Source organism: Balaenoptera borealis (genome assembly GCF_965194805.1).
Source record: "Balaenoptera borealis genome assembly, chromosome: 6".
Taxonomy (NCBI): Eukaryota; Metazoa; Chordata; class Mammalia; order Artiodactyla; family Balaenopteridae; genus Balaenoptera; species Balaenoptera borealis.
Window position 1 is genome coordinate 68,507,194 of NC_138863.1, and position 22,747 is coordinate 68,529,940.

A 22,747-nucleotide genomic window follows, 5' to 3' on the forward strand; every position below is an offset into this window, starting at 1 on the left:
TAATTAAGGCACTGGTTAGGGTCTGCTATCACAGACATCATTCTTATTTGTAGTAGGAATGGTGAGCACAGGGTAGTGTGTGGGTGTCTATATGATAAGTGTGTTTTCTTTGGTGTTTTTCCCCCCCCTCTAATTTTCTAACTCATCTATCAAAATAACAGGGTAAGGTACTCAAGGTTCAATTATTCTGATGACATCATATTAATTTTCTTTTCAAGAATTCTAAATGACTACGTCATCTCTTCACAGAAGCTCTTTTTAAATGCTCAGAAATCTGTGCTGTTATAATATACAAAAAAAATACGATTCAATATCAAAATGTGGCCTTTTTTTCCTAAAATAATTATTAAAAGAATCAAATATAATTTTCTTTTAAATAAATGACAACAGTGTATTGGGGAGTACTCAAATTTATGATTATATCAAGACTAGATATAACTCTGTTGAATATCTAATTTTCTTAACCATAAACATATACTTTACTTCCCTATAATATTTACATGGAAAGAGAAAAAAATGTTCACTGCTCACCTCTTTTCACAAATAGTTGGGCTCTTTTATCTCCTTAAGAAAGCTTCTGCCATAAGTAGGTCACTCTTAAATTGCCTGAAAATTAAGTTAAAATAGCAGTATTCTTGGAAATCTCATTTTTATGAAATTTACAGTGATATCCAAATATTACTGTTATTTTCCAAATATTGTTTGACATGTACTTAGTTGTGGCTGAATAATTCCACAAAGATTTTTTTAATCTACTAAAAACACTAAAATTCTGGATTCTATCTTGTTTGGGTTTTTAATCTTCTTTGTTTTTGTTTTGTTTCTCTATTTTTTGAAATAACCTGGTATCAGACAGTTTCCCCACTAAAATAAAATGAGGCATAAATTGTTGAAGAGAGTACTTCTGACCATGGTAAGCCTGGTTGTTTTCATAATATTCTTAATGACCTGAAATAAAAATGATTGAAATTTAATTCCTAAATAGAAATTAAGAATAATTGTATAATAATTGCATAGTTGAGTTGATATTAGGCAATGAAGACAAGAAAGAAACATTAAGATTTCTCCTTCCAAATGCAACTGATGTGAGGCTACCATTGCTGTGACATTCAGGAATATGAAAGTTTTCATTAGTTTGTTTATACCTTTGGGCTTATTTGCTGTATGTATATATATATATATATATATATACTATATGTAGTATATATATATATATATATATATATATATATAGTTTAAAATGAGATTAGTGTTCTAGAAAAAAAACTTAATAAAAACCTGTTTGAAAATAAAATTTTGTGAGATTTTCAGCCACAAAGATTTCCTCAGTGATGCGCAGTAACTAATATTTCAACATTGCTCTTCTTCAAAGGCCATGATTTTTAGGTTGCATGTAGCTCAGGACAGAATTCTATCAAATCAAAAATATACGCAATCTAAATGCAGTTTGTTGGGAAGATATGCAGAGAGTAGTATTGTGAATTTTTAAATAGTGTATTTTAGGTTCGCCTTACAAAAAGAAAAATTAGCATAGTCTAAACCTGAAATAAATACAAACATTTTTCACCTGTTAGAATCATCCTGTTTAGGTTTGTTTTACTAGATGGTACTTAAATTTCCCAGTAAGTGCAACAGTCACATTTAATGCACAATCTTTGAATAGATTGTTTGTGCCTATTCATAATGTCACAGTTTAAATAATTAAGCCACCACCTTTTACATCTTTGGTTTTACCTTGTTGAATGTTTGGGGCAAAGGTTCAAGGAATTTCTTTTCATGTACATGATCCATAACTGCTATTAAACAAAATCTAGTTCTTTAAAAAAGAACTCGTTTGGAAATAATAATGGGTAGACATCACCAACCTGGACAATTAAATGAATTATGGGTTCAAATTTACTGATAGATAAGTTAAACATTAGAGCCATGAAGTGTAAAGTTTGTGTAGCATTTAACAAGCCTTGGAAGAGCATTAAAAGTAACTTATGTATAATATGTAATACTAATAGAGCTTCACAGAGCCCCAGAGGAAGCTGCAAATGTAATTCAGCATGCTTTAGGCTGTCCGAGATGTTGAGATTATGTTCCATGAAGACCAAAATAAGGTTTCAACAAGGTTTTCCTGCAAGCATGTAAACTCTCCAGATGAGGAGAAATGAAAATATATTTAAAATTCTGGCAGCTTAAAAATGCACACATTTATAAGTGTGATGAAAATAGATTTAAAGTTTTTATTTTCTCTGTAGTGGTTGGCATATCTTAACTGGATTTTATGTTAAACCAGTTATGTTAAAAACATGTACGTAGCACCCCTATTTTGTCACTGTATTAATGGAAAAAAGGTTGAGGAGATAAAGAAGAGAAAAAGGAACCATTACAATAAAAGATTTTGAGTGCTGCTTGAGAGTTGTGGGACGCAATCTTGCATATCTGTTAGGATTGACCAAAAAAAAAATAATCACAAAACCCAAAAAAATCAAAAGAGTTTATTATACAGTGCTTTTTTTTTGTTTAGAAGTACCCCATATTGTCAGCTTATATATTTATACACATACACATATACACACAGTGGGCTGTAATTAAAACTTTAAGAATTGAGTTCTCCCATTACCTGGTAGTTCGGGAGGTGAAAACACTGCTTCTCTGGATCTCAGTGTTATTCTTTTTAAAATGGATGACTTGCATCGAAAGATTTCTAAATGCTCTTCCAGCTCAAAAACACTATGAGGACCTAAGTTTCATTTTATGAAGTTCCATTTGAAAATTTTTAGGAACGTGGAAGCCGATTGTACTGCTCAATTTTTCCTGGTGGATATCAGCTGTGCAACAGAGTGTTGAACAGCATGTTATTTCTTAGCCTCTGGGAGAGTGGTTCCCACACTGAGGGCTGCAAACCTCTGAGGAATCTTGAACTTACTGCAAAAGTTTCTCAAATTCACATGTGCACCAAACATACGATTGTCACACGTATGTTCTATAGGTTTTTTTTTTGATGTATGTGGTGTATCTTGTGATTAGAATAAAAACATACATCTATTTAGAAGTGTCACAACGGTGTCACAGAATTCACTGTAGTTCTTAGTCATTATTTTCTCCATCAATGGATGCTAAAAGGTAAAATCAATATCTTGAATCTATGAGGTTTTTTTTTTTTTAATGTTAAAAAGGGTAGAAACCAGTAATTTGAGATGAACATGTACTCACTGGGAGTACATTAATTGCATATAATGTGAACTATTAAGCATTACCCTGGAAGTTGTGCCATTAATATTTTTCCAAGGGCTTTGGCATATTTTATTCCATTTGAACACCTAGTTAGGGTTATGGCTCCATTTCCTGTCAGAGTACTTGAAATATTCCATTAGCTTACTGTTAGCAGTTGTCTTATGAATTCCTCCTAATGGTGAATAATGACTGCCATTTGTTGAGCGTTTACTAGGCATCCTATATGTGTGTGTGTGAGTGTGTGTATGTATATATAGTATGTGAATATTTTTTCCACTTCATAGAATATAAGGCAAAAGATTTTGTCCAACTCCTCATAGCCATTGGCAGAGATGGGAATCATAATTGCCCTTTGCAACGTCATTAAAGCCCACACAGTGCCTGTGGCAGAAATTAATTTCAGATTTAGCTTAATGGCACATACAGACCCCACAAGGAAATGCCGGACAATACAGTCCCCATTCTGAAGCACTGGTGTCATCATCATGACAGAATTGCCTCTTTTGTGCCTCAGTTTACCCAACTTTGAAGTAGAGAAACATTTTATCGTTTATTTTTACTTTTCTTGCTAGGATAATGTGTGAATTAATTAATGCTTATAAAGAAGTGATTTGATGAGGGGAAAACTCTATCTAAATGCTAAGTATTATTTATTATTCATGTAAGCATATTACTGTACCCTTCAATCACCTTTTTTTGGATGTTTCAAATGGGCAATTACTGTCTCTTTGTGTAAGGCTTTTAAAATTTTTAATTTAAATTAAAAGTTAATCTAATTTAGGAAAACTGCCAGCTGGAAAGGAACACAGATTTTTTTTTTTTTTTTTTTTTCCCTTCCTTTCCAAACAAAACAGCAATTCAGAATAGACTCTTTTAATATAGTAATGTGGGTAGGCTTTTCTGGGCTAGTGGTATTAGGAAGGAGGGCTAATTAGTGATGGCTGCTTTGTAAGGCTGGTAATCTATGTGTTAGGATTAAAGCTGATAATAGATCTGATTAGGTGGAATTAACTGATATTTAGAAGGATGGAGATTCCTTTGTTTATGAAATCTCCAGTTTGGGGGTACAATGTATAGCTGAAGTGGCTGAATCTCTGAAATCTAGTTAATATGGTTTTTCCACAATACAGGGCCCAAATATGACTAGGGTCAGGAAGCAATGAGGGTCATTTGAGCTCAAGAAGACCTTTAGTTCTTAAGACCTTATACTAAGGATCCCTACAAATAGTGAAAATCAGAGTTCAAAGATCAGAAATGTCAAGTATGCTTTAAATGGGGAAGACATATTTACCTCAGCTCTTCAGTTAATATCTAACAATCCTTGATGGGAAAATCCTTCTATAACTCTCTCCATCACATGTCTGTTGACTCAAAAGTAACTGGTTTTCATTTTAAGATCGAAAGTGAAGAACATACCATAACAAAAATCACTGTTTCCTTAAAGTCTCCCCACACACAAATTTGCATATTCAACTTTCCTTTTAAAATTACCCATTTTAAATATTCCCTGGCACTATTAAATTTTAAGGAAGTACGCTTAGAAATCACATTATTCCCTTGCACAGTTTCAGTTGCCCAGCAGTATCATTAAATCCTCTGGAGTGATTCCAGTCCCATAAAAATTAGGGACCCCTTTACATTGTTTCCATATTCAAATGGAAATCTTTTTGCAAGTTAGTAATTGAAGTATTTAACCTCTCTCTCCCTCCATTTATTAGTAAACTCTTTTTTCTTTATTTTTTCAATTACGAAAAACTGCAAAAGACAATCAAGCATTTATTTTGATAAACCTCTTGTAACAGTCTCAGCTAAATTCTGCAAATACCAAAAAAAAAAAACTAAATTATCACCCTGAGCAGATTTTGCGGAGACCTTGCTCAACCTGTTCAGGGATAATTATGCCGAGCTTTTAGTAGGGGGCAAAGGAAAACATAAAATTAAGGCATGAAAGAAAGTCTACCTATTTTGAGAAAATACTGGGATAATTGGTACTTCTTTTATTACCATTTTATTATAGAAAGATATTGTCTTGCCATGAAATATCAGTTTACAGCAGTGAAATAGTACTATGTGAGGGTAGAGAGAATTTCTGTGTTAGATGGATTGATTTAAAATGTAATAAAAATAGCAAATTGCTAAATAGTAAATTGCTAAATAGTCAAATTAGAGTTCATTATTTAAATGACTTCTTTGTTTTTTTCTTTTTAATCATATGATGTTCATAATTGCTTTGTTGCTGACAAGTACATTATAGGGGCCTTTTTTCTTTCTTTTTTTTTTCTTTTTTTCTTTTTTTCTTTCAGGGTAGCCTTTGATTTGGAGCTATGACAACAAACTTTTTTTGAAAAATGGAAACATTAGGAATGGTAGCATCACATGCAAGGGCCTAGAAGGAGAAGACAGTAGAGTCACAATGTTATAAAAGGTGGTGATTAAAATGTGACCCTGATAATGGTTATGTGGTTCTTTGGAAACTTACCTCTTTGGTATGTGAAGGTGACACTGAAGAGTATGTCTGAACAGAATGTTGTGTGATCTGTAGCTCTTTGTATATTGATTATCAGGGGTATATCCTGGTTTAGTAGGTCCTGAAGCTTACACACATGGGGCCCTGTTTTGAGAATAATAGTACAAACTAAAAATATAAAACTAGGTACAGGTGTTGGAAGGGGCCAGTGCTAATGAGGATCCCTTAAACTTTAGCTTCATTAAGCTTCACAGTAGACCTGCCTCTTCTAATTCCATATGTGATACCTGAGAATGGGTATTTGAAGTCTTCATTTTGACCAGATTTGTTAGATTTGTTTTGATAGGTATTCATGCCTGAGAGGACAGGATTGGTTCTATTTTTAGAAATGTTAATAAGCACTACTCTCTGTATTTCTGGCACTAATGTTAAATATTACACAGATTGGGGGTGAGGTTACAAAATTTGAATGACTCAGTTCCAACAATTTAAAAATTGTATGCCCCTGTTGAGACACTGAGCTTACACCTGAAGGTGCTAAACTCTGATTAAATACTAAATTGCGTGTAACTCATATTAAGGAAGTCACACAGGCAGGAAAGACCAGAGTAGGCGAAAACTGTTCACATTAGTAAAAATAATTAAGGCAGGGAAATGTTGGTTTGTGTTGAGCGAATCTAGTGGGAACTGAAAAGTATCCATAAAGGAGGTGACCTTCATCTGGCTGTCTTCATTTCCTCAGTGTCACAGCCCCAAAGGGGCTCCCCACATGCCTCTTCTTGATCCCCGTGGGAGCCTGCCGGCCAGAGCTTCTAGGACCTAGAATGGCTTCTCTTGTAGCACTTTGGTTTCCAGGGAATCATCAGCAAGTGCTCCTGATTTGTCAGTATTTTCACACTTGTAGCATCTAGTTGGACCAGGCATTCATCTTTGGTAGTCGCTCGGTGTGTGTGTGTGCTCTCTTGTGTTCGAATTATGCTTTGCATAGCACATATTTATTGAGTAACTGTAGGGTATACAAATACGTTAAAGATGATAATAATACCATCTCATCTTTGGATAGCTGCTTACAATTTATAAAATATTTTTGTGTCCATTACTTCTCTTGTTCCTCACAATTCTAAGAGGTAGGCAGAGAAAATGCTATAATTCACATTTTACAAAAGACAAAGCCAAGGTTAGGGGACTTGCTCTGGGTCATACAATTAAGTGCCAGAATGAGGACTTTAGCCCTGAGATACTGACTCAATAGAGATTTTTTTTAAACATGCACACAAAGCTTGCAATTTATTGGAGAGATGAGAAATGTAAAAAAAAAGTTCTTCTTAGATGCATATACATCTATCTATCTATCTATATATATATATATATTCCGCTAGTAACTATACTGTAAGAAAGTGTTAAGAAAGTGTCTAAATAAAACACCCATTGAAGAGTTGTGTATCTAGTGAGTGTTTCACATATAGGAATTAGTTATGCTATATATGGTATACATATACACACACATATACATATACACATACACTGTGTATACACATACCCACACATATACATATACACATACACTGAGCACCTAGAGAGTGCAGGGTACTGTATTAGAGACTATATTAATTGATGACCATGACTGTATGTGGTTTTGGGCCATGCTTTTGTGAGAAGACAGAGCTATCTGCAGAAAAGCTATCAGCGGTTTTAGATACTCTACTTCTCTGCTTTCGAAAAATGCCATCCCAGACTCAGAAGCATTCCTTATCCTCAAATGGACCGTCTTCACATACCACGCTGTTCCGTTTCCCTCTTCCAATTGCCTCCATTGCTTGTAACCTTGGCTGACCTCTTCCCTTTCTGCCTTCTCTATAAATCTGCTAGTCACCACTTCCACAATATAGCCTATTTATGACATTGCTGCAACCCAGTCTCTGAATTCTGGATTTCATCTTCTCTCATCCGGGCTGATGTGTTCTGAAACTAGAGCTTTCCAGACTCTGAGTTCTCACCGTGGCCACTCTGCCGCCAACTCCGCTTCTTGTTATCCTATTAAACTATATTTCAGAGCTCTGCCCCAGTGTCCCCTTCCTCCTTTCTCTTCTTCAAGTGAAACTGCTCAAGACTTCATTATTCACATGCTTCCAAATCTGCACCTTTAACAGTATTCACAATGACTCGAACAGCCTCCCTTTTTTGTCAGGTAGGAAAGTCTGCCTCTCTGATGTCCATTTGGTGCAGTTATTTCCTCAGCATATTTTGCTTTGAAAAGAACAAAAAGGATTCTCCCAATTTACAATTAAAAACAATACCAGCAGCTTATTAGGTGCATGTCTTTTTTTAAAATGAGAATATAAGGAATGATGGCACCCCTGTGTTTTAGAATCAGTTTCAAACCCCTATGATCTGGTTTTAAAGTCCATATATAACCCACATTGAACCCAGTGCCTTGTTTTTTTTTTTTCTTTCTGCAACTCCTATTTTCACTCTTTTTTCCCCCTTTAATTTCGTACAGCCAAAGGCTAATACCTAAAAATAGCATGTTCCTAAGAGTAGATGAACTCACCCTACACACTTGAAAATTCAGTATATATAAACCAACTTTTAAAAAAAAAAAATCTTTATTGAATATCTTACAATATTGCTTCTGTTTTATGTTTCGGTTTTTTGGCCACGAGGCATGTGGGATCTTAGGTCCCCGACCAGGGATCGAACCCGCACCCACTGCATTGGAGGGCAAAATCTTAGCCACTGCACTGCCAGGGAAGTCCCTAAACCAACTTTTAAGTGGATGACAGAGCATGGTTATTTTACAAATGGTTCATTCATTTTATAAAAAAATTTTTTCGTACAGTCTCCTGAATATCAGGTATCTCTAGTGTACTAATATTATCTGATTTACTAAAAATGTTTATGTACAGCTATTTGGCACAAGATGTCCTATTCAGAAATATGCCACAGACTCTGTTAAGGTTCCTTCCTTAAACTAATATAAAAACTTTAATTGAATCTTAATTCAATTTCTCCATGAATAGGATTTTCTTAAATCCCTGTTCTTAGGAAGAGGTACTGTTAGAAAGTAATAATGAAATTTTGCTTCATTGTTTTTGCTTTTTTTTTTTTTTTAAAAAGTGTTCTAAATGTAAACCATATGTAAAACAATATTAGAAACTACATTTGTGTGAACACATAATGACTCCAATACACTCAGAATACCCTACATTTGAGAAAGCACTAATTTAAAAGTATATTATTTTGTTTGCTTGACAATTTTTGAGGTTTAGATCACATATTTCTAAAGGTGAATTAGATAGCTGTGTGGTTCTGAATGTGTACATGGTTGGCATGTCATTTTTTTTTTAGAAAAATCTGTATAAAATGGCATCTTGGGTTTTTTATGGTTTTAAAAAGCTATCTTGGTTTTTAAAAGTTCATTTTACTTTTATAAAACTGAAAATACCTGACAAAAACATTTCTTCATATTTGCTTTGTCCTGTCCTAACAACTAACTTTTCTTTTTCCTTCTTTCTTGATTTGTGCTTTGTAAACTTTGTGTTCACAAAGGTCTTTCATTTAGCCATTTCCCAATGCATAACTATTGTTAAATTCTGTAGATGGTGCTTTAACTCATTTATTCCTGAAGGGCTCTTTGTGGCAAGTTTAGGTACATTCCTGATAGAGGCAGGGGACTGACGGCCTGACCTCTGGAGTGCTTTCTCCTCCCTAGGGCTCCAGAAAAACTCTCCATTACTTTGTCAACATCAGGCTGCCTCTACTACAGAGACAAAAACGAACCAAAATTCCTTCAGTGTGTTTTGCTTCTTCTCTGATAAAACAAGAAAATTTTATGTGCAAGGCTCCTTCTTCAAAAGCATCCTTCTCGCTGACAGGAACTTAAAATATCTAACATTATTTTAACTACACAGTACTGGCAGGCTTATGTGAACGTTCGGCACGTTCCAAAATTTGTTCGCAAGTGATTGAAAGGTAGAATGCAGGATCGCACAGAAATAGTGGTTCTCTTTGTGGTCAGGGTTCCTGTCCGTTCTACAAGAGTTTTGTTTGTTTACCTGTATTACGGTATGAAGAGACTTTACCATCTATCATAAATTATGTGTATTCAGAGTTTCAAATTAGCAATTAGCAAGCAGGGAATGTGGCCTCCTTCCACTGTGTAGCTCGGGTAACAGGCGGGGAGACTCTGACTGGCTCTGTCCTTGGTGGGGTGAGGGCTGGAAATAAGACCTGCATTGTCTCAGCTTCAAGGCCTCCCTATCCTGGGGCAGGGATTCTGAAAGTGGAGTCAGGGGAGTGGGAGTGGCGCCAGCAAGGGGGATGTGGAAAAACGGGGATGGAGGGAGGGCTAGGTAATGAGCACAGGCTGTCCATGCCTTCTATCTTTCTTCGTTCCCTAGTTTGCCATCCTCTTGCAATCCCATTCTTTCTCAATAATTTATTGAAAAGGTTCGGGATGAGCTGTGAGGGGACCTCCCAGGGAAGACGGAGAGAGGGCAAGAATAACATTAATCCTAACCAAAACCCCTATATGTTGGGGGAATGAACAGATCCCTTTTATAGAACTTGAAAATGAGCCTCCAGGAGGTTAAATAAGCTGCTTACACTTTCACAGCTAGTAAGGGGTGAGGCAGGATTCAAAAGCATGTCTTTCTCATTCCAAAGCTTATGTTCTCTCAGGCATACGAAAGGGCTTTACACAATGAGCAGGAAGGGAGTGCCCTTTTCCATCCATCTCCCTTATTCTTTATCTCTTCTAAAGAAGGTGGGAGGGAAATGGAGTGACAATGAGATAGAGAGATTGTGGGGGAGAGGTAGGGGAAAATACCAATAATAATAATACTTACGAAGCATATATGATTTGCTCAACACAATTTTAAGTGCTTTACTTATGCTAGTTTATATAAAATTACCTCAACTCTGTGAGGTTCAGCAATTGTTGTTAGCTCCATTTTGCACGTAGGAACACTAAGGCTTGGGGAAAGGAACTTGACCAAGATGCCACGACTCGTGTGCAGTACAACCATCCTCACCACCCAGCTACAGGAGATTTCAAAGCCTGTGTTCTAGTGATGCCCTCTTCATACCCTTCCCTTGTCCCCTATCTCTGCCAGCCCAGACTAGAAGGTGATTGGGAGCAGGAGGGGTGAGTGCTCAAGAGGAAGGTTTGTGTGTTTGTGTTTTAAGAGGGCAGCATGCTCTCTTTCTTCTCTGTTTAATATTTTCTATCTTTTTCCCTCCTGCTAGAATCCAGACATCTTGACTTCCCTCTGAGAGGACCACCGTGGCTGGACTCTGGGTGGGACGCCCACCCAGTGCCTGGAGGTTCTTTGTGTATGAGAATTACGTCCGTGGTCAGGGCGGGGGAGGCTGGCCCATTACTAGCAATCCTAATATTTTTGAGATACAAGCATAAACAGAGATGGAATCAATCTGTCATGAACAAGACCTAGATAAAGGATGGGTGAAGGTAATTAGAAAGCTGGAATTGTAAAGTAATGGGTCTGGTTTTCCTCTGTACTTTGTGAAATCTAGCTCATTACTTAATAAGCACATCTCATAGGGTGACACAAAGGGACTTGGGAGGATAGACTCCAGCGACATGGGCATTAGATATTAATAAACAAACCAATGAGATCTTAAATAGTTTTACATTTGAGTCTCACAGTTTTAGATTCTTAAGATGTTTAAATAAATCATCCTTTGCTGATTCTAAGTTGAATGGATCCGAACGCTTGCAATATGATTTGCCTGGAATTCATTCGACAATAAAAGCTACCTTCTTGTCAGTTACAAAATTAAGTATTCCCTGGCTTGTATGATGCTCTTTTTAAAGTATATCAGTGGTCAGATAGATTCTATCCACGTACTCACGCTTCCTAGCTATTTGTGCGTATCTGCTGTGTCCCCAGTTCTGTGCCGCAAGCCGTTGGGAACTAGTTTCCCTGCTCGTTGGTCCTGGACTGGTTTGCGGGGGAAACAGACAAGTACATGATTATGACACAAAATATGCTTAGCGCTCTACTGGGGAATCATAGGGCTTAAGCAGAAGCCCTAAGGTTGGTTGCAGATGCCGTGATTTACCTTGCATCTTGCGGAATTTTCTTAATCTTCTGTATCTAGTTCTTTATCTCTAAAATAGAGTAATAACAGTTTCTCATGGGGTTATTCAATGAGTTAAATGGCGCAGTGTATGTAAACACTTCTGGCACTCTGTCTGGCACACGGCAGATACTCAGTAAATTACTGAATCTCAACCAAGTGCTCTGGGAGTATGAAGAGGAGGCAATTCACTACTTGGATAATTTGAGCAATATCTCAACAAGAAATTGACATTAAAGGTGGACCTTCAGTGATCGGTAAGAGATTGCCAGGTGGGGAAAAAGACAGAAAAAGGGAGCTAAGTTATAAGCCATTTATTTGTTTTCTCGTCTGTTTCAAGGGGTAATCAGGAAATACTCTGAGGTTCAGAAATACCTCACCAAATTTCATGCAGATTTTGTTGAAATATAAGATTGTGGCATACTACTTAACATCTGTTCTTATTAAGAAATTGTTCCTGCTAAGGAAACTACTATTATCATTAACTGTCTTCATTTTAGAAGACTGCTTCTTTTGATATCTTCCTTTGACTTGATTCATGTTATTAAGAATCTAAATGTGCTAAGCATTATGCTGGGTGGGAAAAGGTTTCTGTCCTTGAGAACTTGTAGTCTCTTGGATATAGAGCAGATGTGTGAACAAGTAGCTTACAATATGAGCTGGTAAGTGCCATCATTATGGCGACCATCCCTCCTGGTTTGCATGGGATGGCAACAGTTTATACCCGTTGTCCTGTTATAATTCCTAATAATCTGTCATTCTCAAATGTGTCCTAGTTGAGCAACAAATCGTATGGGCACATGAGTTAAAATATGCATGTGTATAAGATATTTTGCATGTACGTTGAAGGACGTGTGACAGACTCTGAGGAATCAAGGATGACTTTCTCAGAAACGGTGAATTTTGAGCTGGGTAAGATGCTGAGGGCTTTGCTACTCAGAGAAGGTAGTTGGAGGGGAGAAAGAAGCATATTTTGCATAAGCTAGGGATGCAGGAAGGCATTAGGTATTCAAGAGACAATGGCAAACAAAAAGTTCCTTGTGGCTGGAGCATTGTGGGGTGTGAGGTTAAGTAGTAGGGACAATTTTTAGGAGAGTAGGGGAGAATGAAACCAGATTTTAATCATTAAGGGATGAATGAAAGTTGAGGAAGTTGAGATGTTAAATATAGACACCTTTTTAAGGAATTTGCAAGTAAAGAGAAAGAGCGGCTAAGGAGGTAGTTTGAGATGAAAGATGGCACTGGGTCATTGTTAAAATTGGCGGTGAAAGTCAGAAGGGAGGGGGAGAAAAGCACAAAAGAGAAAGGGCTAAGTGAGGGCGTGAGATCCCAAAGGAGGTGAGAAAAATGCAGTCTGGTGCCCAAGAGAAAGGGCTAGCCTATGAAATGGGCTGTGTCATCTTGGCCAAATGGTTTTACTTTTCTGGACCTTAATTTCTTCAAATCTAAAGTGAGGGATTAAAGTGAAGCTTCTAAGTTCCCATCTAATTATGGTTCTGCATTTTATCAAAATGTTAGAGAGGCTAAACCAGTTACCTGCATTCCCTACCCCCCAACCTGCCTCATCCTGCGAAAGAGAGGGTTCCACAATCAGATTAAAGTCTGGGTTGCAGTTAAACAGATTTCTTTACAATAGGACCTCTCAGAGCCTCTAGAATGCTAATGTGTATTAAGAATCTTAAAGTGGGGGTTATAATATACAACAATCCTCAAACTGATTTAACTATGTAATCTAGCGTTCCATGGAGCATCCTGTGGGAAACATTATCTAAGCATTTACTCTCCCAAGTAATTTACAAAAAATTTTATCCCAAGTTAACATGGGCTTAATGGCCGTTGTCCCTTGTGAGCTTGGATGTTTGCTTGGAAATGCTGTATTTCCTTCCAATATCAGAAGAAGAAGAAAAGAAGAAAAAACCGCTGGGCATATAGAATATTGGCAGAAATAAAACATGCAGCCCTGTCTAGGCATCATTGCTTTGAGATGGTGGCAGAGAGCTGGACCCTCCAGCTCTTCCCTTGGATAAGCTGAAGAGAAAGCAGTATTGGCTTACAAAGCTCTTATAAGGAAGGCTCTTATAAGAAGACAGGCGCTGTGTTACCTGCATGATTTCAAAAGTTCCAAAACGGCTAAGGAAAGTAATTATGGAGTAATGTGCCTTAGTTTGCTTATATGGTATTTAGTTCATTGTAGTTAAAATATCATCTAACATCTTTATTTCTTATCACTTCAGATACATTGTAATATGATATTTAGTATACTGTTTAAAAAAGAAAAGTACTTTACTGGCAATATTGGGCCTCCCAATAAAATAAAACAAAATAATGTTTTCTTTTTAATAGTATCTCCTAGTATGGATGTGTTCTTTTTCAATTCTTTTTTTTAACTTGAACAGTTATTTCACATGTATGTGTTATATCTGTAGGGTTTCTTTATTGACATAACCCCTCTGATTTTGGTTGCTTTATACTGTGATCATCGTAAGCAAGCAAACCTCTTCCCTGCTAAAGGGCACATGCAGTTTCCACAGATAGGCTTTTTTATTGATTCATTCACCAGTCTTTTTACTGAGCACCTACTATGTGCTAATCAGCACAGTGCTAGGCGCTGGAGAAAGAGAGAATGGGACACACTCTCTGGCCTGCCTTTTCGTGTTTTCATTTTTCTTGCTCTTGGTGATTCTTCCTCAGGATTCAACCCCTTCCTTTTCTTCTGGTCTCCTTGGCCACCCTCACTCCACTGAACATATAGACACAGACAGATAGACAGACACACACACACACACACACAGTCACACACTGACACTCCTGATTAGATAAAGGGACTGTGCCAGCTGTGGAATCTGCTTAGAGCTGAGACAAAGTCGGTGGGATTTGCTTTCACTTGGAAACTGGAGGCGTGGTTTCAGCTGGTTTGTGGCCAGTTCGCAGAGCTCTGGTTTACTCTGCCCTGTTGATTTGAGTTGCCTTCGGTTTCCTTAGGTGAAAATGGATCATGGAAGAAGCTGAAGCTTCGGTTAAAGGAAGTACTGAGGGGCTTGGCTGCCTCTTTTTAGAACTGGAGTTCTTTCAGGGACAGGGCTATTGCGTAGACGTTCAGTGGGATGTTGCACACAGATGTGACTTCTTTTACTTTTTCTTCACAGATTCTTAAATTGTGTTTGTCTTCTTGTCTCCCTCACTCTCTTTGGTACAAAGGTCGTAGGTTTCATTTGATTACATTTTGGTTCTCTGTTAAACTAGGCTGGGTCACCTTGCTCCACATAGCTATTTAGAATTTGCTCATTTGTTTTCTTTTCTTTTTTTTTTTTCTTTTCTTCTTAACGTGTCCACTGTTAAAAGTTAATGGTCTCTCCTTTTATTTCCACAGACTAGATGTCAGAGGACACAACATTAATTTAAGTCTGTCTCCTCTATTACCTTTCAGGAATAGACTTTCAAACCCCTTTTGGAATGATAATCTTCAGTAGAAAGACATGTATAGTAGATTGGCTTTTTTTTTTTTTTTTAACTTCGTTTCCTAATTCGTTCATTGCTTTGCATTTGGGCTGTTTCATTTAACTGAAGAGGTGTTATTAGTCTCCTTGGCATGCGTAAACATAGATTATATTTAAGCATATGAGGTGCTTCTAGCTCCTTAGAAGAAAATACATTGGATATCATATTGCTATATATTGTTGAGCTTGTTTCTAACACCACACTTAAGAGCACAGCTATAAATAATTTTGCCTTATGAAAGGCACCAACATCTCCTACTTGTACTTCTAATTAATCTCTTGGATGTGTCTAGAAAGACCAGCCCTGTGCCTGCCTTTGCTCCTTATTGAATCAATTCTCATGTGATAATCTTTTTATTAGAACAAGTAACTGACAATATAAAATCCTTCTTTTTAAACATGGTAGAACTAAGTGCTAAAAAAATTCAATTTATATCTTTTTAATTCAAAATTTTATTTTTCATAATTTTCTGTAATAATGCAAAACAGAACATTCTATTTTTGTGAAACATAGACTTGTTTGTTAAGACAGTAATGTTAGAATAGTCTTCCCTAGGTATAACAAAAACAAATGCTTAGTATGAATTTGAGTGAATGTTTAAAGTTTTTGAACAAGAGCTCACTTCTGGGTCTTCACTCACTTTGTGGAGAGAATCCTTGGAAACAAATGTAAAAGCCTTTGATTTGTCTTTTCCTTGTACAGAACACTGTGTTCTTTATTGTAATTGGAAATTCCTCTGGCCCTGGTTGTAGTACATATTTCCTTCTTTCCTTATTCTGCAACTCCCACTCTGTTTTTGTTTGTTTCTAATTCTTCCCAAAAGGGGTTAATTTTTTCCTCAGTTCTTGAAAAGAAAAGAAGAGTTGATTATCACTAACCTAATTTAGTGTAGGTAAAATGAAGTATTTTGGTAACCAAATGAAATCTGGCTAGATTGAACAACTGCATAACCACTCATTAAAGGCTGCCGCTCGCTGACTTACTGGTGTTAAGTTACTCCTGGATTAACTAATGTGCTGTACTATATTCTAGGCATACTAAAGTCACTGTTTAAAATAGGTCACATCATGTAGCAAAGTAAGACAGTGTCCACACTTATAAACCAGGGACAGCAAACTCAGATGCTTCCTAGGACCAGATTGGTTAGAAATGAATGAAGGACAGGATAGCAAGCTCATTCCTTCTTTGTCACCACTGAGCACTGGCAGATTGCTGACTTGGGAAAATAAAGGTACAGCGTTGCCAGATTTTTTTTTTCCTTTCTCTTCTTTGTTTTTCCTTGATATACCAGATATTCCATTTTATGTAGATTTCATCAATTTTTAAAAATTATTAGGTTTTACAGACACTGTAGAGTCTGTATTTTGTACATGGAGTGTCAGTTTGTGACCTCTAGAAACCCCATCAATTTGAAAGATAAATTTAGTGTTATATTAAAAACAAAGTGCAAAGTATTCCTAATTCTGTGGTCTGTGGTCAGTGGTCAATGGTGCACTTCTTTGAGAAAAAGTTTATTTGTGAGTTCCGTGGTCCTGACTCTAAGCAAAAGACTGAAAGCCAGTTTGGGTTGATAATTCACCCAGAAGCATGTTGGAAAATGTCGGGAGTTGTTAGTCAATTCCTAATATTGTCTAATGAAATCTTCAGTCTTAGTCTGGACTGAGTCCACAGTTTTAAAAATCATAGATTGGGGTAAGGCCTATTAAGAACTCAAAAGTATTTTAACTTTTGTCACCTATTTCAATAACTTTAAAATTTATAAAATTACATTTTTTGGTATAAATCTATCTTTGTAACACAAACGATATTCTTTTTGTTCTTCCTTCTTTAGAATGTAAAGCAACTAAATACGTACAAAATGATCTTTTATATATTCAGGACTCTTGAACCAGACTTCACCTTTTTCTGTATTTTTTCCCTAGAAAGAACTGGTATTACTAATAATCATACCAAACACCAAAGAATTACATAACTGCTTTATTATATTATATATATTTATCCAGATTAGATACGCTTTTTAAAAATGGTTCCATTCCAAATCAGGATTAGTTTTTGGTTCTTCTCAGGCTCTACAGCTGTGTTATACATTTGTTTCTGTTGCTAGAGATTGCTGTTCCATTGTATTTTTTCCTTTCGAAAATGTATAATCTTATCTCAGTCCTTTATTTTCAAATTTATGTCCATGATATAACCTTCTGTTTTGAATTCCAATTATGTCCATTCCTGAGTCAGCCACACCAGCTATCCCCGATGTGATGTCATCTTTGAAATTAAGTATCATGTGTTCTTTCTTTATTGAAGGCAGTTAGCTGGAGTGTTTAAGAAATACTGGCCTCATCCTTGGGGAGCACTGCAGTAGGCTTCCTTGACATTGAATCATTGGTAGCTGTTCTTTCATAGGCCCAATTTGGCCATCTGATTTATGTGCTATGTATCTTAACAATTGAGGGGTAGTAACATACTGGAGAAAAAGTGCATGTATTTTAATGTCTGGGCCATCCAAACTGAGGACACCTTAAGCTGCCAGATTGAAATGATTTGTGATTTTGGACTTATTTTATAGAACCAAATACAAGTATTCTAGTTACACTTGTGGTTTTAGAAAGTATTTCCTTCTCATTGGGATTCTCAAATGCAAAATATAACCCTGTAGCATATTATGTGGGTTTGTGACACTCCCGTGGGGCCTTTGGGCTCATAAACCAGCGAATGGATTATATAATGCTGCATAAATGCTGTATTTTTCATCTGATGGACATAATCTTGATCTTATATTTTTATGTTACCTAACTGCTTTAGAATACGACTTTTGAAGCAATCCATCAAAATGGAAATTGCTTCTAAAACATGTAGCCATAAATATTGGTCAAGGCTCTGTGTAGTTCAGAGTGACTCAACACTTGAACAACAGTCGACTGAAATTCTCTGTTGTTTTTTAAAAAAGGTTGATCATTTCCATTTTACGGTATTGTTTGATCCCTTTCTATATTAGTTAGCCATATATATTTCCCTTCTTTTTGTAAAAAATTTTTTCTGATTGAGAGTGAATCAAGCATAAAAACAGGCATAGATAGAATGAAAATCCATAATATTGAGAATTTATATGGTATGGAAATTTAAACTGTATATGAGACCAAGACACATATGTGGGACTCATAAAACCAGATATGAAGGGATGAACATCAAGTTGAGTTTGATGAACAAAACTAGAGCTTTGTCTCTGCCATGTTATGTTTGAAAGGCTTGATGCCAGAGCTAAGATTTCTTTCTAGCATCTCATAATCTCATTGTTATTATCACTCATTTGATAGGCTGCTTGCTTTCTCTGCTTCTCTCTTCACCAATTATTGTTAGACTCACTTGTCCTTTTCTGAAAACGTGAACAGGAATTTCCTAATATTTGCTATCCTGTTTGGTCGAGTATAAGAAGATTCTAGAGCTGTCAGCTCTGGCTGTAGGTTCTCCTTCCTCTCAACCCACTTTATCTTATCCTGGCTGAACAGTCAGGTGAATGCTACCTTCACCATGTCTACCTCTTTGTCAGAAGCCTTCTGAAGCTCCCAACTTTCACTGCACTAAGTCTGAATTCCCCCTTACTTCTAAGCCTACAATAACATTGTCTCACCTTCCATTCTAAGCAGGGTTTTTAAAAATAACCTTCTCCTAGACATATTATACACACACTTCTCCATTTTTACCTTTGTTCATGCGTTCCAAATCCTCATCATTCTCTATAGCCAGTATCAAGGGTCTTCTTATGTATAACTGTTATTAAGCTCTGACCTCTTTCAATTCTAATATTTTTTTTTTACCACTTTATCTATAACATTCAATTTAGTTCTCAGTTATATTTTTGTTTGCTATTTTACAACCTGAATGCCAGACCTAGGACCATGTCTTTTATTACCAAGTTCCCACATGTTATGCACACAGTGGTATCATTGGACACTTCATTGGTGATTGATCTCCTGGCTCTTTCACATGAAGTATCTTTTATAAGCAGGTGTGGGCATAAAGACATTGGCTTTTAGAAGGCTTCACTTCAGTGAGAGTGAATGCTATTAAATATATAAATATCCTTTCTCTAAAGTGGAGGTGTATGCTCAAGTATTTTCTGACACATTTCATTAATGAAGACTGATATATGAGATAAATCCTTAGGGATTTCTTGAACATTTATTTTATAACATATAATAGGTACATTATGCAGTTTTCACTAAGTGGGTTAATACCTGACTTTCTAAACCATTTGTGCACTAACTCCTAACTTACCTGTCTGGGATCATGTCTCTTTGTGATCTTTTGGTTAGGCATATTGGTCTTCCTGACGGAAGATTTGCGAGGACTCCCTAGCCTTGATTTAACTCTACATGTTACTATTCACTTTTTATTTCTACTTCGAAAACAGGACTACTGCTAAACACAGATCATGAAAAACTAGTTATCATGTAATAGAATAAAGACTTAATATACTGCTAAATTTTAAGTTTGCATTGTTAGTCTCAGTGCAAAACATCTTGTTCCCTAGGTAGACAGGTACTTAATCAAATGGTAAGTGGAAAAAAGTGTAAGCTAATTGCTTTTGTGACTAGATTCTCTATTCTTGACTCTCTTTCTCAAAGAGTGTTTTGCTGTGAAGTCAGTTGACCACTCTCAGTTACCTCATTTTGGAGTGAAGTCTAGCACTCTGAAAAGGAAAAGATAAATTATTCTTTGGGGAGCAATACAGTTTACTAAGCTGTGTATGAGGCTGGGGGTGGGGTGTCAGGTGACCTGACTGTGTACAAACTGTTGTGAAAGCCAAGTGTCAATTGACAGTATGTTCTGCTCTTTAAACCAGCGCTTAAAGACTAGTGGTTTGGCTTGCAGCTACTATTCCTACACAACTGGTCTAACAGAAGACGGTTTTTGTTTGTCTGGCTAGCTAAGCCTGACACTGGTTTAAAATGTTTAGATACTGCCCCTTCAGTATTATATCTAGAGAATCTAGGGTGGGCTTCGAGGGCAGGGAAGAGGGGTTAGGGAACCTCTGACATAGTTTCATCGTTCTGAATATACCATTCTCTTTTCTCTTCTAAACTTTCCAAATGCTTCACAGAATCATGACTTAAATCTTGTCTATCATTTTGGTAATATCATTATTCTTAACCAAAAGAGCTCTCTGGGAGCATTTAGGTGTGTGTGTGTGTGTGTGTGTGTGTGTGTGTACACAATGTCACACATCACATGATATGAAATTTGTAACTGTTAAGTAATGACTGATGATTTTAAATTATAATAAAATTTCCAAACCTTATTCAACAAATACAAATCCGTATTCTGCCTCTCAAAACACATTTGTCCTTCCTGCTTAGGAAGTACTTTATGTCCCATGCCACCTTCTTCCTTCTTCTGTTATCTTTAGTGTTGGCAAAACTTATCCCTTTAAAAAAAAATAATAATATATATATATGCACACACACATATATATATGATTTGGCAAAATAGCTACATGTCACTTGGAGCCAAGCCTAGTAAATGAAGATGAGAACTGATCAAATGAAATGGATAATATTTGGCTTTAAAAGGGTTGTAACTTTAAAATAAGCCTGATGTTCTTGTATAGTTCAAAACTAGAAATATATGTGTAATGTCGTAGTGTATATAAGGCAGTATCACCCACATTTCTCACTGCTTTTCAGTTCCAACCTCCACTTTACGTACCAACGAAACTTCAGGTATGTTGTATTGCTCATCAAAGTACCACTTTTAGAAGATTGTACTTGAAGGGTTTTTTAATAGCTCTACAAAGACTGCTCTGCCATGCCACAGAAAAGCTTTTCCCTGTGTTAAGTGTACATTTAATCAACATTATGGCAATTATAGCTCTTCTAGAAGTCCTTCACCCTCTGTTTTGTGGCAGGAACTTTGTCTAGGATAAAACTGCCATGAGTAGAGGTAATTTGAAATTCATCCTTCTATTTATGTCACGATAAGTTAGGAGGGGGGCATGGATACCCCCCCCTTTTTTTTTCTTGGTAATTGAGGGAATTAGACTTGAAATCTATTCTGAACTTCAAAGATAAATTGTTGGAATCTCCACCACTGAAAAATGTTGTCACACTATTTCTCAGTCATTGCTTTTGCACTGTTTTAATAATCTCGTTGGACATACCAATTGAGAAGTTGTTATGAGGCTTACTGCCAGATTGAATAAGTCCAAACTCGATGACTCTCTCAAAATAATTTTGCGTCCTTGATAAATATTTTACATGTGATTTTTTTTCTACAAAACTGCTTAAAGAAGAAATATTGTTGTCCTTATATGTTTTCATGATGCTCTTCACTTAGTTTATACTGTGTCTTTAACGCAGTTCTGCAAACCCACTGCGGCAGAGTGATATTCTCCTTCAATAGTTTCAATGAATACGCAGACTGTCAGGGAGCATACCCTGGTTTGGCTTCCCAGTTATCTGTTCAGTAGCACTGTATTTCATGTCTTAGGAAAAACTATTTGAAGAGCTCAGATATACAAATTACTCTTTCACTTACTTCAGATAATGATACTGTTGGATCATTAGTATTGACCTAGAAGAAATGCAGGCTCAGCCTTCCTATTGATCAGTCTTGATGGCTGTGAAAGCTAACACCACTTTCATCTGAAATCATAGGTCCCTACCGAGGAAGGTAGTACTTGCTCTGAACTCTACATGGATCATGTCTCTTTCGAACTCATGGTTTCAGTCCTGGAGTGCCTATATGCCAAACCTGGATTTTATCTAGAGGATGTTGTCAAAGAAAGTAAATGATCTTGAAAAACTTCTGCTGTTTTAAATTTTTAATGAAACTGGGAAAACTTGGCTTGGCAATAGGAAGAAGTACTTCAGGGAAGATATGGTAATAGTTTTTCCTTATTTGAAGAGTTGTTTGCCATATAGAAACTAGTAGACAGGTTCTGCATGCATCAGAAGAGGGTGGAACAAAGAGTATAAATTAACTTGGAAAAATGATATTTCTGATTCTGAACTAAAAGACTAACAAATCTGTTAAAACAGAATATAGCAATGAGAGAGTCAATTCCCATACCTGGTTAAGAACATGAAAGTGTGTTAGGTGCTTTGGGGATAGGAAATATGACTCTTAGACTCTTACGTGGACCCAACCTTCAAGAAGCTTATAGTACAATAATGAAAATAAGCATATTTGTAACTATAACAAAGTAGAAAATAATGTTTTTATTAGATTGTACTGATAAAGTCCTGTGGGACATAGATAAAGTCCTCATCACTTTTGAGTAGATGAACCATCAGTCTCTCCCCCTTAGTGCCTATATCAGCTGTGTGCACCTGGTAACTGGACTGTTTGCTTGAGAGAAGCTATAGAGGACCGATCTAGGAAAGGAAAGACATGAGATTTAATGTGTTAAATTCTACCACTGGGACTCGGGCATGTTACTAACTTCTGGGCCTCCATTTC

At 36.4% G+C, this 22,747-nt stretch overlaps 1 protein-coding gene and 1 long non-coding RNA gene across 8 annotated transcripts in view; one reads left to right on the forward strand and one right to left on the reverse strand.

Annotated features, from left to right (window-relative positions):
• FIGN (fidgetin, microtubule severing factor) overlaps nt 1–22,747 on the forward strand; it is a 130,488-nt gene that overhangs the window by 28,655 nt on the left and 79,086 nt on the right. Inside the window, exon 3 of one of the 6 annotated variants that reach the window (XR_014245551.1) lies at nt 5,529–5,677. The exons of the other annotated variants lie outside the window; for them this stretch is intronic. The gene's annotated coding sequence lies outside the window, so the exon portion shown is untranslated. Of the gene's footprint in view, nt 1–5,528; nt 5,678–22,747 lie in introns of those variants that run through there. 6 annotated transcript variants of the gene reach the window in all.
• LOC309630288 overlaps nt 1–22,747 on the reverse strand; it is a 148,544-nt gene that overhangs the window by 12,968 nt on the left and 112,829 nt on the right. Inside the window, exon 4 of one of the 2 annotated variants that reach the window (XR_014245569.1) lies at nt 532–606. This is a non-coding gene — a long non-coding RNA (uncharacterized lncRNA). Of the gene's footprint in view, nt 1–531; nt 22,663–22,747 lie in introns of both variants that reach the window. The other variant, XR_014245570.1, reaches the window with a different exon arrangement.